Source organism: Pelmatolapia mariae, linkage group LG16_19 (genome assembly GCF_036321145.2).
Source record: "Pelmatolapia mariae isolate MD_Pm_ZW linkage group LG16_19, Pm_UMD_F_2, whole genome shotgun sequence".
Lineage (NCBI taxonomy): Eukaryota > Metazoa > Chordata > Actinopteri > Cichliformes > Cichlidae > Pelmatolapia > Pelmatolapia mariae.
In genome coordinates, this window is record NC_086241.1 from 19,668,489 (window position 1) to 19,683,503 (window position 15,015).

Consider the following 15,015-nt stretch of genomic DNA (forward strand, 5'->3'; position numbering starts at 1 on the left):
AACTCATCCCTAAATGTTAGTGCTTTCAAATACACAAACATTTTTAAAGGACAAAAACGAACATCCAACTTTGACTGTAATACAATTAAATTTTTGCATGTGTGTTTTCAAACTCTCAGATGGGCAGGATATCACTATTGGACTGTGTAACCTGCCGGAGCAGCACTGAATGACCACCACACATGAGCATGTTCCTGCAACATTCAGCAGCTTTGCTTTTGGTAAGTAGAGCTATCTAACTACAGTAACTATAAACACATGATATCCATTTCTAACGGCCTGGTTACTTCCTGTCAGTTTTTTTAGAAACTATGTGGTCACCTGACCTAACACTGTTTCTTCTTCTTCCCCTTAATGTTGAAGTGTCAAATGTCAACCACCTGGAGAGGAAACTACACCAGTACTGGGATGTTTCACCAACACGTGCCAGATGCTGTTCCTTCATGGTGACATCACCAGAGACAGCCCCGCCCACCTCAGGACCTCGCCATTGATCATGATGATTATAATGATGACAGCGAGCGGAACTAAGACTGTAAAAATCCACGACCAGAATGTTTAGATGCTTTCTAATTATTCATGAATACTGAGAGCCTCTTTCTGTGTTTTGTCTGTTTTGGGTTGTTTTTTTTTTTACCTCATTTGTTACTAAGAAAGTTCACCAAACTCACACAGTTTACATTCTGTATGTTTCCATCTTTACCAGCCACACTCTACCTGCATTTAGAAAACAAACCTTAGAAATCGTTGTTTTTCTCTTTTGTAATTTTGTAATTCAGTGAATATACTGCGCTGCTTCCTTTTATTGCATCACACATTGCTTTAAGTTTTTCAGTGTCCAGTTATTTTTTACTGCTGTTTGAATTCTCTGTATGTTTGACCCTGTAGACAGTTTGATGGACTGCTTGTCTTCCTGTTTGTAACCGACGCCTGTTTTTGACTAAAGATTTGGATTTCTGACTTTAACACAGCCTCTGCGTGTCCTCCCTTTGTGTCCTCTTCCTCTGTGAATGTGTTGCATGTGTCACAGATTCATTTTATTAACAGCTTTCCCACAGTGAGTTGCATCAGCATTCATTCACAGCACATTTCAGAAGGATTCAGATTAATACAGTGATCTTATAATCAGAATTATCCTGACAGACTGCCACTGTAAATTATCTTTCATCAAGTCAATTTTAAAGCTCAGTATTTCAAAGCAGGAGTTATGAAGAATCATATTGGCATTAGGACTGTAACAATATGTACTTACAAAGTCAAAGTTTTTTTAATTATGCTAGAATATTGGAAGGCAATCAACTTTTAGTGTTTTCTGCATATTAATTATACTGAAATAGAGATGGTGACCCTAACTGTACAGAAGCACACTAAACAACTGACAATCTAACAAACATTATTGGCCTGAGCCGTCATGCACAGTGAGTCTGATCCTGTGCTGTGAGAGTATGATAAACATGTTTCTGGTCAGTTTGGAAGAAATAATATCACAATGTAGATCTTTTTTTCAATATTCCTTCTCTTTTACAACATAAACTGTGATCAAAGCTACTTATGTTCACAGCATGTAATAATAGTGACAGTCCAGGGCATTGTGGTCTGTTGAGCTAGGGTTAGGGTTAGCAATTCAGACATATGTAATCAATCTCTTGCTGGATATAACAAACACCTAGGAATTCATATTATAATTTGATTTTCATGAAATATTCATATTCAGTATCAGCCATTTTATATTATAACCACGTATCCACCCAGGCTCATGGTGGGGCAGGGCTCTGTCCCGGGATGCTTGAGTGAAAGGTAATGTACACCCTGACCAGGTATCCAGTCTGTCAGAGTTGTTTTCAATATTTGGTTAAAAAATATGAGTGAAAACAAAAGTCCAACTAGGATTCTTGCATATGATGGATGAAGTCTGTCTTTGACTGTATTGTCCAGCTGATCCATCAAACCCCCAGCAGGTAAACCTTATCATGACATAACACAGTAACAATGTCAAAAATTAAACTGCAACAGTCTAAATGTAAAGTGCATTCTAAACTCCTCTTCAATAAATTATTTGGATGTGCAGTGAGTCATTCAGGACTGTAAAACGTGAACTACAGAACCCAGAGTCTTCATCATTAAATCTCTGGTTGCTTCATTTTTCTATCCTTGTTGCATTCACCATGAGTTGCAAAGTGCTTTATGTGTGTGTGCATGTCATGAACAGCTATAAAATGGCTTTTTATTAAAGAACAAAGCGGGGTTTGAGTTCGAGTTACGGCAGACTGCCGCTACTTCTAAACGGAACGCAGCCTTCCTACGGCGGACAGCTAATAACAGGAATCGGACGCGCGGTCCACCCTAGTCCACAGCAACCACCATAGCAACCGCCTAGCATGACTTTAAAAACATATTCTGTCTTCATAACTATCAAAAACGTGAAATGATTTGTAAAGTGTTAAAGTGTTACAGCTGCAGAGAGCTATGGCGGTATCTTTGGAAGCTGTTTGCATAGCTAATATACGATATAACCATGGAGACAGTCAGTCACGTGAGCTAGCGGTGCACGTTTACTACAGCGTCCACACGCTGCACAGGGTAAAGACATTACTTCAGTATTGTTTTATATTTATATATATTTGCCTTCTGTTGACCATCACCTCAGGTTCACCATTACAATTTCAGCATAGAGATGTACACTGTCTAAATGTGAACACATTCAAAAAAAATCATGTCTCAGAAATAAGCACAGCTGTTCATGTTTGTCATTATAGTTTTATTTGTAAGAAAATTGTGAACTTCAAATTGTTTATCAAGTCAAAGAACATTTGACAAGTCTGAGTCATTCCTTTGCCCTGTGAGAGCTGGAATAAATATATATCCTGACAGTTACAGTTGAAACAGTAGAGACAGGTAGAAATGGGATCAGATTAATCTTTGCTTAGTCAGACACGTCCTGTGTTGGCCTTAACCCGAATTTCCCTCGGGGTCAACCTTCAGGATCAATAAAGTTTTATTGAATTGAATTGAATCATATTAAAAAAAAAAAAACAATAGCACGATCCGTGTGATTTTGCATCCATTTCCAAATTGGAGTCAAACAGCCCAGTCTCATAAATAGGTAACAGAAATGTCTCTAATGTAGACGTGTACAGTGTAGTGTAAGCATTAAAAGACCATAAAGGAAACACTAACATTTATGTGAAACTAATTGTAATAAAAAATGAGCAGGTGATCTGAAAACAACACTTTTTTGGTCTAAGTGGTCAAAGTAGAAAACAGAACTGATGTTCAAGAACAAACTGTAGCTGCACTGATATTACACATCTCGATTGTTGTGGTGAACAGACATGTTGCTTTTAAAACCACATGCAGTATGTGACCATGACTGTCCACTGAGACCATGAACGCCACTTCGCTGAAGTCTTCTTCTTCTTCTTGCCATCAAAATGGAAGCAGACAGAGCACGAGCTGCTTTGATCTACTGAAAGGAAAAAGCAGAACATATGAGCTGAAACTATTAAGATAGAAACAATCGTTCAATGCAGTCTCTCAGGTAGCTTAGCCTGTTACAGTACAGTTAACACAGTGTCAAGGAACTCCAGTGTGGGAACTAGTGGCTTTAGGTTTATAGTCATTTAACTTTCATCCATTCATTCATTTAATTCAGGAGGAAGAAATGTCAGGTTGGTGCAGGCTGGTTACATGCATTTGGTCCCATGCTGTCTTTAACTAAATGACTGGGTTCACTTTATGGCTGGGCTGTATGTGGGGTTATATCATGTTATTTGGGCAGGAGTGCCTGTCCCCTGTTAGGCTTAGAAAGTTTCTCCATAAGCAGAGCTTCTAACTCTTATAGCTTTTAGCACATCTGTAGCTGTGCAGGCTGACAGGTTTTTGGTGGCTCTTTTTACCCCACACTGGTTGTGAGTGTGTAAATAGCCCCACTAGTTCTTTTGGGTTGCAATTAACTTGGGAGGAAGAGGTGGGTCTGCCAGGACTAGATGAATAACAATGATCTGGGATACATAAATTTCATAATGCATGCATATATCTCTATCAATTAAACCTGGCCTGAGGGCTGCCATTTTTTTTTACATTCAGTTATTTCTCTTAGAAATGTTGGATCTAAATAATGAATGTGTTACAGTCAAACTGACACTGGTCAGTGTATCAATATCAAATACCTGATATCGAGTGTCAAACAATATCAAAGCTGTAAAAGCTGTTTACAGTCAGAATTTATAAAACTATGATTGTAAATAAATTCAAACAAGTGAGCTTTTCTCTTTGTGCTGAATATCAACACTGTGATTTCTTAGGCTGTAAGCTTCACATCAGCACAGTTGTAGAAGCCGTCACTCCAAATGTCTTTTGATAACAAGAAAAAAATACCTTGTCAGTCCACGGCCTGAAGTTTCTCCAAACATCTTCTTTGTCTGCTGGTTTGAAGACAATAAACCACAAAAAGATGATTTAGTCACTTTGTCTGCATCATGCAGCTCAAATGTGTCGTGTAACGATGTTAAATAGCTGTTATTATCCCTCTGCTGTGTCAGTAGGATTGTACTGTACAGCATCTCATTGATATGTGAGGAATGCTTATGTAACACGACAACAGACGTCTGGTCTTACATCATTAAAATATAACGGGCAGGAGATATTTAGATATTTTTATATTTATATTACATTTTATAGCTGACAGATATTACTAAATAGATAGAATTGACTAAATAGCTGGATGAACATGAAAAATATGTCCGTAATCACAAATGATCATGAGAGCCAGTAGAATAAATTGAACTGGACACTCAAAAGATGTCCTTAAATGCTCTTTAAGTGGCAGAACAAATGAACAAACAGTTAATCGCTTACTTGAGATGAAATCTGCTCAGCTACTTTGAAAACAGCTTCTAACTGGTTCCTCCTTTAACAGGATGACTGCTCAGGGGTAAGGCCATCATGCAGTCCAGCAACCTTTATGGTTCTGCTTTGATTCACCAGGAACTATTAGGGAAACCTTTCAGCGCCTCCTGTGAAAGACACAGGCATAAACACACAAACATTTATTAACATGTTCCACAGTCTTCCACTTTGATTTTCTCATCCAGTGGACAACAACGTACAGAGATGCAGGTTTATTGTTAACTTTTGTAAGGTTTCTTTACTGAACATATCCAGCTGCAGCTCCACTGTGATCCTGAACTGGATAAGCACTTAAGAAAATGTGTCAATAAATGGACAAACATCAGCTTACTATATTTATCCAAACAGACGGGACCAATAATGCTTCACTGAGTTAGAGACTTTAACAGACTCTTCTATGTAAGAATGTCTCGTGCTGATGGACCTGCAAACTTGACAACAAAGGTTTTTCAGACTGCATGTAGCTGTCCTCTATGTCAGCTAACACATTTACATTCATGTCACACTTATTTCTGCTTTCCCATTTTTATCATTATTACTTACATTTTGATTGGATACCTTGAGTTTGTAAATGATCAGATTACATAATTGGGATACAATTCAATACAATTCATGTATCCAATTCAGGGTTGTGGGAGGATGAAGCCTATCCCAGCTGATACAGGACAAAGACATGCTGCCAGTTAAGACAATACGTGTAACAGAAAATCCACTTAAATGTTTGATATTTCTAATAATAATCATAATTATGACTCTTATTTGAAATATTATTTAAAGGTTTCTTTATAAATACATTTCGATTTTTTTTATAACCCCTAGAATATAAACCTGAGCTGTTTCAGATTCTGACCTCTGACCTCAGTGACAGGCTGTGTCCTCACTGCAGCTCCCTCTTGGAAGTACGTCAGCTTCTTGTCTTCCCCCAGTGATGACCGCCTGCCCTTAATATCACGTACTGTACCTGAGGAACAAAAAAGGACAAACACTTGCCTTCATTTAAGAAGTACATTCATACAGAGGTAATCTATGGAAACACACTAGTTCACCCTTTGGGAGGAATCAGTTCCTGTGAAACATTTCTGTAAATCAACATCGTGGAGAATGAATGAAATGAGTTCTTCAGGTGACTCAGCAGTCCCACACTGACAAATGAAACTTCTGTGGAAGAAGAATCTGGATTTTTTTGAGTTCCAATCCAGTTAAACTATTAAGGATGAAGCAACAGTGCTCATCTTCGCTCTTCTGAAATCTGTGTTAAACAACAACAAACATAAATTAGTAACAAAAATACAGCTGAGTAGAAGCTTTACAAACCACCACCAGCCATAATGCTAAATTTTAATCTTCAAATGTTTCTGAGCCGTCTTCAACCTGCTTTTAACACAGAAAAGTCCCACAGTCAATGCAGCCTGACTCAATCCTAAATGTTCAGCACACACAGAGACACAGAGGTACTGTTTAAAGTTTACTGTTAACCTGAGTCACTGATCATTTACAGTATTACAGAGTCTGGCAGTCTTTGCATGATTTTCCACGTCACTGTAAGTTTCTAGCTGACTCTCAGGTGTGACAGGTGTGCCAGCAGGAAAGAGTAATAATAACCTGCATCCTGAGGTTTGTCATGCAGGATTAAAAGAGCCAGGCTTTGTTCACACAGCTAGGATTGTATTTTACACTGACCCTGGGTCAGTACAAGTATCATACAGTTTAAACGAAGCACTGAAACTTGCACATATTTATTACAGATGCATTGAAGCTAATCTGGATATTTACTGTCAATCTGTGGCTGCGATTAATCACTTTACTGGAAACTTTATTAACTAGTAACTTCATCAGTCATGACAGAAGCTAATATTTCTGTGCTAACATCGTTTAAACAGTAACAGCTTTACTACAATATAAGCTAACGTTTACACCGTAACTTTAAGCTAGCACCATAAAGACGGTAAAACACGTAATAATATCTACAAATGCATCTTAAAGCTGTTATATTAGCACTCGCTGTATTACTAACATAACCACATTAACATTATTGACACTCGCTGACTTTTAATAGTCATTCTATAAATGCTGTCCGTTTAAATGGTCTTACCTGTAACACTGCTGTATCCACCGGATTCCAGCCAGAGTGGATTCTGGAATCTTCCACGCTCCTGTCAGTGATCCTCCATCTGGATGGATGATAACAACCTTCTGAACAATCTAGCAGGTGGATGGCCCACATCTATGGGACTGATGTCTGCTAATAACGCCCATTGTATGGACTGATAACAGCCGAAGCGGGTGAATAAAGTCACCCGGTCGCTAGCTGTGCCATTACCCAGCATACACCTCTCCCTCCATAAATGCAATAAACGATACAAAAGTAATGGCCTATAATTAATTTATCTGCTGTATCTGCTGTTTCTCAGGTAGTTGCTTACATTATATAATATATTGTGTTCAGTACACGTCACTACAATGTGATTTCGGAAATGTATAAATATACGAACAACAGGCTCTTCCGCGGAAATCTCTTGTCGTCAATAAACAACGATTAGGGAGCAGCATAGTTTTCAATAGGAGGACCCTGCACGTCAATTCTCGACGCGAGGGGGGTACCCTGCGCGTCGATAAGTGAAGCAGAGGGAGCCTGACCATGCGTCACACATTTGACGAGTTGGGAGTGAGAACGTGTTGTCTAATCCCATACGGGAGCAGCCAGTCAATTACTGACTAACACTGCAAAACAGAATTGTTAAAGTATTAATGTTAATTTCAATTCAGGTTAGATTTTTTTTCTGTGCGCAATGCAGATTTTCTGTGCGCAGACACCGTGCCAGCAGTGCGCAATTGCGCACGTGCACAGCTTAGAGGGAACATTGGTCCTGAGCAGTATCTTTGCTGTTCCTAGGACTGCGCTCTTCTGGACAGAGATCTCTGATGTTGTTCCTGGGATCTGCTGGAGCCACTCACCTAGCTGGGAGTCATTGCACTGAGTGTTCCGAAAGAAACTTTAAAAAACTAAACCATATCTTGGTAATATATGTTGTTAGGTTTTTTAAAGTATTTTATGTGCAGCCAGATTGGTTCACATTTAAAAAAAAAACTTGATAAATTGAGTTCAGCTGACATGTTGTGAGTTCTTCTAACTAATATAGTTCAATCCAAATTATGTTATACAGCAAATTAAATCAATAAAATGCTTATAGTATCAACTAATTTGTTTAAGTGTAGTTAATTTGAAGCTTTACAAAGCTATAACTTAATTCAGTCAAAGCAACAAAATCACTTGACTGAGTCAAGTTGCGTCAACAAATCCCTTTTTACCGTGTGCGCTCATAGACTGAATGAACACAATCATACACTGCCTCCTGTGGTTGTTATATTTACATTAAACAGTGCCATCCTGTGGTTGAGAGTGAGTTGCTGATAAAGATACAAAGTGAAAATAAAAGTCAGTGGAGATTTTCTGGAGATATGTCCAACTAAAGTTTATTCCTGTACTTTTGCTCTTTTCAGTTGAGTCACTAACTTAATTTGCTTCACCTTACTCTTCAAGTCTCTACTGCTCTGTGTATACAAGACACATGTTTTTGTATTGTTTTTGTCATGTATTCAGTGTCCTGGCAATGCTTTTCTTGGTAGAGTTCCTGTATGCTTAGCGCTGCGTAGTTACACGGTGTTCCACCTACATACAGAGAAAGTACATTATGTTTTTTGTAAATGCAAAATTCCCTTGAACAAGTTAACACACTGTGGTATCTAAGCCGCAAAGACAGGTGACATAACGATGAAGGAAAATATGATGACCAGCAGAGTGGTGCGGGTAACCATAATTTCCATCACCGTGGTCTTGTGGCGAATGAGACATTGCAGTGCACTCTGCTCTACTGCAGGTTTAAAGTAAGGAAATGTCTCTTTAGCTCCTATAATCACTCATTAGGTAGAAAATTATGTATTACGATTTACACCATTCTATTTGGAAAAAATGTGTAGAAGAGTCTACTATCACCACATGATATTTCCTTTATTTATGTCTACACACAGGGTCTTACAGACTTGGCTGCAAAGAACAGGAAACCCACATTTTTCAAAGGTGTCAGAGACAAACGGTCCACATTATCAGTACACATTAAAGAGAAGAGACTCAGGACACAAAAATATCATTTTCTTTTACCATTTGTCACCTGGTGTTACTATGCAATCATTTTATTAGTCATTTACAGTGTGTACTGTAAATTACAGGCTTTAAAATGTTATATATATATATATATATATATATATATATATATATATATATATATATATATATATATATATATATATATATTTTTTTTTTTTTTTTTTAAATTAAGTGGAAAAACACATCTACAAAACAGATCTTCCTTTGGAAACAATAAAAAAACTCAGAGAAAATATGCTTTAAAACAGTCTTGTGTTGGAGCAGTCAGGCAATTGCACACAGCTAGTAGAATAAAGAGCACAGCTGATTGATACAGACAGATAAAGTGAAGCATAACCACTACTTGCACATATCTTTGTCAAGGTAGTGACAATAAAAGGAAGTGGTTACTTGCAGATGAAAAGACGCCATTTGTTTGAGGGTGCATTCTGTTTAAGCATATGGAAATTTAAAACATAATTAATATAATATTTAAATTATAAAATCATTCCATTAAACAAGAACGTAGATTAAACAATTCATTCTTATTAAAGAAAATTATTTCAGTTTTGCATGAAAAGTGAAATTAAAATACTGCAGGATGCTTTCGGTGTATGCCTGTATTGCAACGTTTAATAAGCATATAGTATTCTGCTGAATGCTATATGAGAAGGGTTTGAACAAACAAGTTTAAATAAGTTATAATGACAAGACACTTTCAAACCATTTCAAGAAATCCTGACATCAATAAAAAAAACCTGGACCAATGACACCACTCTGCATTTAACCATTAGTTATTATTAATCTCTGACTCTCTACCACCGCATGTCTTTGTCCTGTCTCCCTCCCCTCACCCCCAACCAGTCGTGGCAGATGATTGCCCCTCCTTGATCCTGGTTCTTGCAGAGGTTATTTCCTGTTAAAAGGGAGTTTTTCCTTTCCACTGTTGCCAACTCTTGGCTCATAATGGGACGTATGATTGCTGGGATTTTCTCTGTATTATTGTAGGTCTTTACCTTAAAATATTGAGTCCCTGAGGCCACTGTTCTTCGATTTGGCACTATATAAACCAAACTGAATTTTAATTGAACAACATATAAAGAAGACTGCGGAGGAATGTAACATTAATGAATTAAAACTATTTGATTTCAAATACAAAAAAGAGAACATAATGAGACCGACATAATCCATATACTTCTACTCAAAAAAGTGGCAAAGCATCTGGTTTTCTGAGAATATTCCATATGCATGAGATGAGTATTTGAAAGAAAATGCTTTAGTGAGCTTAGTTAAAAAAAAGTTAATAGTTAAAAAAAATAATTCAAAGTCACTACTCTCAAATACTCTTCTTATTAAAGACATCTGCCTCTAAAGTCTGATTCAGTTTCAGATAATCATTATCTAATAATGGGTTTTAGTGCAGGCACTTTATCCTGTCTCTGAAACATTATGTTTAATCCCCTTCCCCTCTCCCTTTATTCTTACTTTTTTTTAATTGACTGCTTCATTTAAACAAAGTGTTGTGAATGACTGGAACTGCTGTGCTCCCAGCCAGAGCTGTGTGTCTCAGTTGAAGATGCTGTAGCAGCCCTGTTGTACCCTTATTCCCTGTGACTGGAAGGCTTATAAGCTCAGAAGTGATCATAGATTGAATTCAACCTCTCCATATACTGACTCCTCCGCTTGCTACATTCACAGTGACGATTGGCACCTTGTGGTTGAGCGAGAGCTGCCTATAAAGACAGAAAGTAAAAATGAAAGCTAGAAAATTAAGCAGAAATATGTGAGTGTTAAAGATGACAAAGTTCTTCTGACCTCTTCTCCTGACTGAGGACTATTTTTGACTGGATTCAGATTTGGTGTCCTCATCATAACTTTTCTGAAAAGTTAAAAAGATAACACCTCTAATCTTTGTATGTCCAGGTACTTCAAGCACCTCAGTATATGAGCCTAGGTTCCAAAATACTGTAGACTTTAACGTGACCATAAGAAACACGAAGAAATCCTCTTTATATTACTTCTTTCATTATTGTTGATTTGAATGAAACATATTCACACGCAACACAAATGGACAGTTGATAGCAATGGGAAATGTGCAAATTGTTCTGGTGATGAAAACAAATTTAAACCATTTTACAGTATATTTACTGTATGTTTTAATACAATTATGTGTGATAGTTCTTAAAGCATTGTTATTTTTGTGGTTATTGCAGTATTAGGATTAAATTTTGGAATATTGCGCTATAACTTTTTATCCCAGTAACTCTGTTTGTGCTACTTTATCATAACAATTCAATCTGTACATTCACATACCAACCCATTCTCAACATTTCTCATGTTTATGCATCGACTCGGAGTCAAAGCAGAGATACATGTGTGGCCCTGGAACATATTAGCATGTCAGGTCCTTTGTTTACTGTGTCAAAACTGCAGCACCAAACAACATGCACAAGTTTTTACTTTTTTCTTCAATTGTGTGATTTTTTTTATTGAATGTGAACTTTATGTTGGTATTGTTTGAATCTATTGAGTAAAAATCCCAGTTTTTTGTAGGACTGGCTATCAAACCTTAATACTTAAACACTAAATAAAATATATGAGCACAGACACTAAAGCAAATGCCGTTTTATATTTTTAAGTAGATTGACTTAAAATCTACTTTATTTATGTTGTTTCTGAATAAACTGAAAAATGTTTGCAACATTCTGTTTTTGTTACATTGTACATTTAATAACAATGTGACTTATTTCACACAATGAAAGTCTGATAGACATTACTGAGACACATCATTAAAACAACCTGCCCAGGACTGAAACATCACATAAGCCCTGAGACCAGTACTGAAGGCCTGTTCTTTGTTATTTTAAAACTTGCTAGCCAAAAGTGATCTTCCAATCAACAAAAACCATGATATGAGCCACACAGATCATTTTAGAACCTTCAGATATTTCAAAACTTGGCCGTATGAATAAAACTGAACTGCATGGTCAACATGAAAAATACTCACTTGTACTGACAACAATTCTACAACAGTATAGAAAAGAGAGATGTTCATCCATTCATTACGAAAAAGGTTTTACTCACCTACAGAAGAAGAAGGCTAGCATGGTGCCACATAGAAGGAATCCAATTGCAGGTGGGAGTATGTGTAGAAAAGTCTTTGATGAAGTGGATTCTGTATAAAATCTGCAGTGAATTAATTTAAATGGCTTGTTTGACCTTTACTAGAAGTGATTCATCTGCCTTTTTTCTCTACCTACCTTCTGGGTTCTCAGAAACAGTTAAATTCCATGTAATGCTGTTTAGGCCACTTTTGTCTGTTATGCTACATTTATAAAGTCCTTCATCTTCAGATTGAGCACTCAAAATAATCAGCTTTGTAGGGAACTCATGATTTATTTTCAGCCTATACAATGAGAAATTTGAAAACTTGCGATTTAGCGCAATAGAATATTGAAAAACAGATCTGTTGTTGGTCCAGGTGATTAGTGTTGCATTGTTTTTGGATATGTTGCAAGTTAATGTCACTGAGTGTCCTATGGATGCAAACACAGCTCTGTTTCCTTCTTCAGCAAACTCTGAAATTTAAAGGGAACAGTGTATCATTAAATGATTATATCTGGTTTTAATTTGGATAAGAAAGATGAATCACAACCCAAAATGTGCTCTTTACCTGCAAAAATATGCCATATCACTAATAGCTGAATGAAGAGCAGTGTTGCTTGATTTAGCTTGAATGTCATGACCACCAGAGAGAGATAGAAACAGACCTGAACTTCACCGTCGGCTTTATTTGCACCCGAGGAGCTGCTGAAAAAAAAGGAAGTGGTTAGTTGCTCTGTTGCTAAGCAGATAACTAACGTTTACATGTAGGTGATTGACCTTAGCTTTAAATAATAATGTATGTGGAAGTAACATAGGCAATGTTTCATGTCAACACAAAAAGACAGACTTTGTTGTTTTTTATTACATTAAAAAAATAATAAAATAAAATCCACTGGGAATACATTTATAGTATATATATAATTTTATCAGATGCACGTTGAAAAGAAGCAGGGACATTTTGCAGACTCAATGATTCTTATAAATTCTGGGTGTTACAATGATTTTTCTTATATTGCTCAGTTTGCAACAAAGCCACTAATTCTTGCACTTATTCTGCCTCATGACATTTTTACTACAAACTTCCACTTTAACTTAGCCATTGTTGATTCATAAAAGAATGAAGATTTGTTAAAAAAAACAAAAAAAAACAAAAACTGCTGTTAAAAATAGTATCTAGAGGCATCTCCATCTTTTTTCTTCCACTTATCCAGTTTAGGGTTTAATTTTTGAACTGTGACATAAAAAAAAATCTGTGAATTTATCTATCCACCTCATGTGCAGAGCAAAGGTCCATAACCACCACAAAGACCACACACATGGTCTTACTGCCTTAACTGCAAAGAAAGAGCATCAACAGGAAATTCACACATTTCAAAGGTGTCAGAGTCAAATTTCACATAATTGTTACACTTTAAACATTATAGTGTCAGGATGGATTACAGATATATATACGTTATAGTCCTTTAAACATTATAAACATTACACAGATATATTGAACATCACAAACATAACTTTTTTTCTCTTTAGAAGGTGTAGCACTGTTTATTAATACTTCTACAGCCAAAATCTCTTGGTAACAAAGCAACTGGACAAGAAGCCCCTTGGATCAGAGGACAACCGTCTTGGAGACATTTAAAGAAGTCCACTTGCTTTCTTTCAATTTGCTTAAACTGTTGTGACCTAAATTGATTTTTTTTTCTTCGAAATTTAAGAAGGGGAGAGGCACTAAGACACCGCCTTCCGCCCGCCGACGCTCCCACCGTGCTTCTGACTTCCTACATGAACTTCCTACAGAGCAGGTATGAACAGTGCCTGAGTGGAGAACTTGCAAGTTCCTTGTTCTCACGGTTCCTCTGTAGAGGGTTTCCCAAAGGATGGGGTCTGACAGGGGCATCGGTGGGTCACAGCCCTCCCCTCTGGGAGAGACCCTGTCTGCTGAGATGTAGACAGGTCAAGAGGAGGCCGGGAACTTGGCAGTGATTTCTGGATGTCCTGGTGAGCCTCCACCTGTTTAGCAGGTGGGTGCAGCCTGGATTGTCTAGATACAGACCAGACGAGCTACACCATACAGACACCTCATACGTTGTCTGAGGAGAAAAGTAGAGATTGAAATGGGTATAAATTCTGTTTATTATTTTTTCTTGTTTTTCAGTTGTACCTGTGTCCACCAGGGATAGTGAGTGACTTGCAATATCACCCTTCCTCCACTGGATGGAGCCAGATAGCACTTTACCTCAATCCTACCATGAGTTGGCAACAAATCACTTTTTTTAAGTTGTAATATCCTCTTTTGCACACACGGTGTCGCACTTTGTTGAATAGTGCTGAATTTGTTGATTACTTCTCCTTGTCTTTGCTTCTGCTACTCCATTCAGGTTTCCTGGAGGTTGTACAATTTCTTTAGACAGACAAAAGAAGGAAAGTCAGAAAGACAAAACAAATAACAAAGAACAACAAAAGACATATGTTTACCCCACTTTGCTACTTTTATAAAAAAGTATACCTTAAACAGCTTTAAAAGCATGTGCTACCAAAGAATTTTCACTATGTTACTTTTATTACTTTTATTTATAATTTTGTTTTCCAGATTTACAAGATGTTGTGCCATGCCAAACTAAGACAGAGAACAAAGAGAACAGCAATGGTCATAGAAACAATTTTGAAATAAAAAGAAGAGGCTTAACTTTAAGGACTTTAAAGACTTTTAAACACTTTTTCAAAAACACTTCTCAAACAGGCTTCTATACCTTTTTTTTTCTTTCAACAGCCTGCTATACCAGATTTTTCTTTTAACGGGCTGCTATACCGTTTTTTATCTTCTAACTGCAAGTCAAGCAATCAATCCCTTGTTCACTGCC

General features: G+C 37.0%; 2 long non-coding RNA genes across 3 annotated transcripts; both read right to left on the reverse strand.

Annotated features, from left to right (window-relative positions):
* Positions 1 to 2,908: 2,908 nt before the first annotated feature.
* Positions 2,909 to 7,344, reverse strand: LOC134646292 (uncharacterized). 2 transcript variants are annotated; one of them, XR_010096651.1, is made up of 5 exons: positions 7,001 to 7,344; positions 5,766 to 5,869; positions 4,858 to 5,015; positions 4,378 to 4,424; positions 2,909 to 3,463 (listed from the first exon to the last, which is right to left on the reverse strand). It is a non-coding gene; the product is annotated as an uncharacterized LOC134646292 (long non-coding RNA). The 2 variants fall into 2 exon arrangements; XR_010096650.1 differs by having other exon boundaries at positions 5,759 to 5,869.
* Positions 7,345 to 12,136: 4,792 nt separating this feature from the next.
* LOC134646184 (uncharacterized) lies at positions 12,137 to 12,797 on the reverse strand. Its single transcript, XR_010096620.1, has 3 exons — positions 12,726 to 12,797; positions 12,313 to 12,630; positions 12,137 to 12,227 (listed from the first exon to the last, which is right to left on the reverse strand). It is a non-coding gene; the product is annotated as an uncharacterized LOC134646184 (long non-coding RNA).
* Positions 12,798 to 15,015: the final 2,218 nt, after the last annotated feature.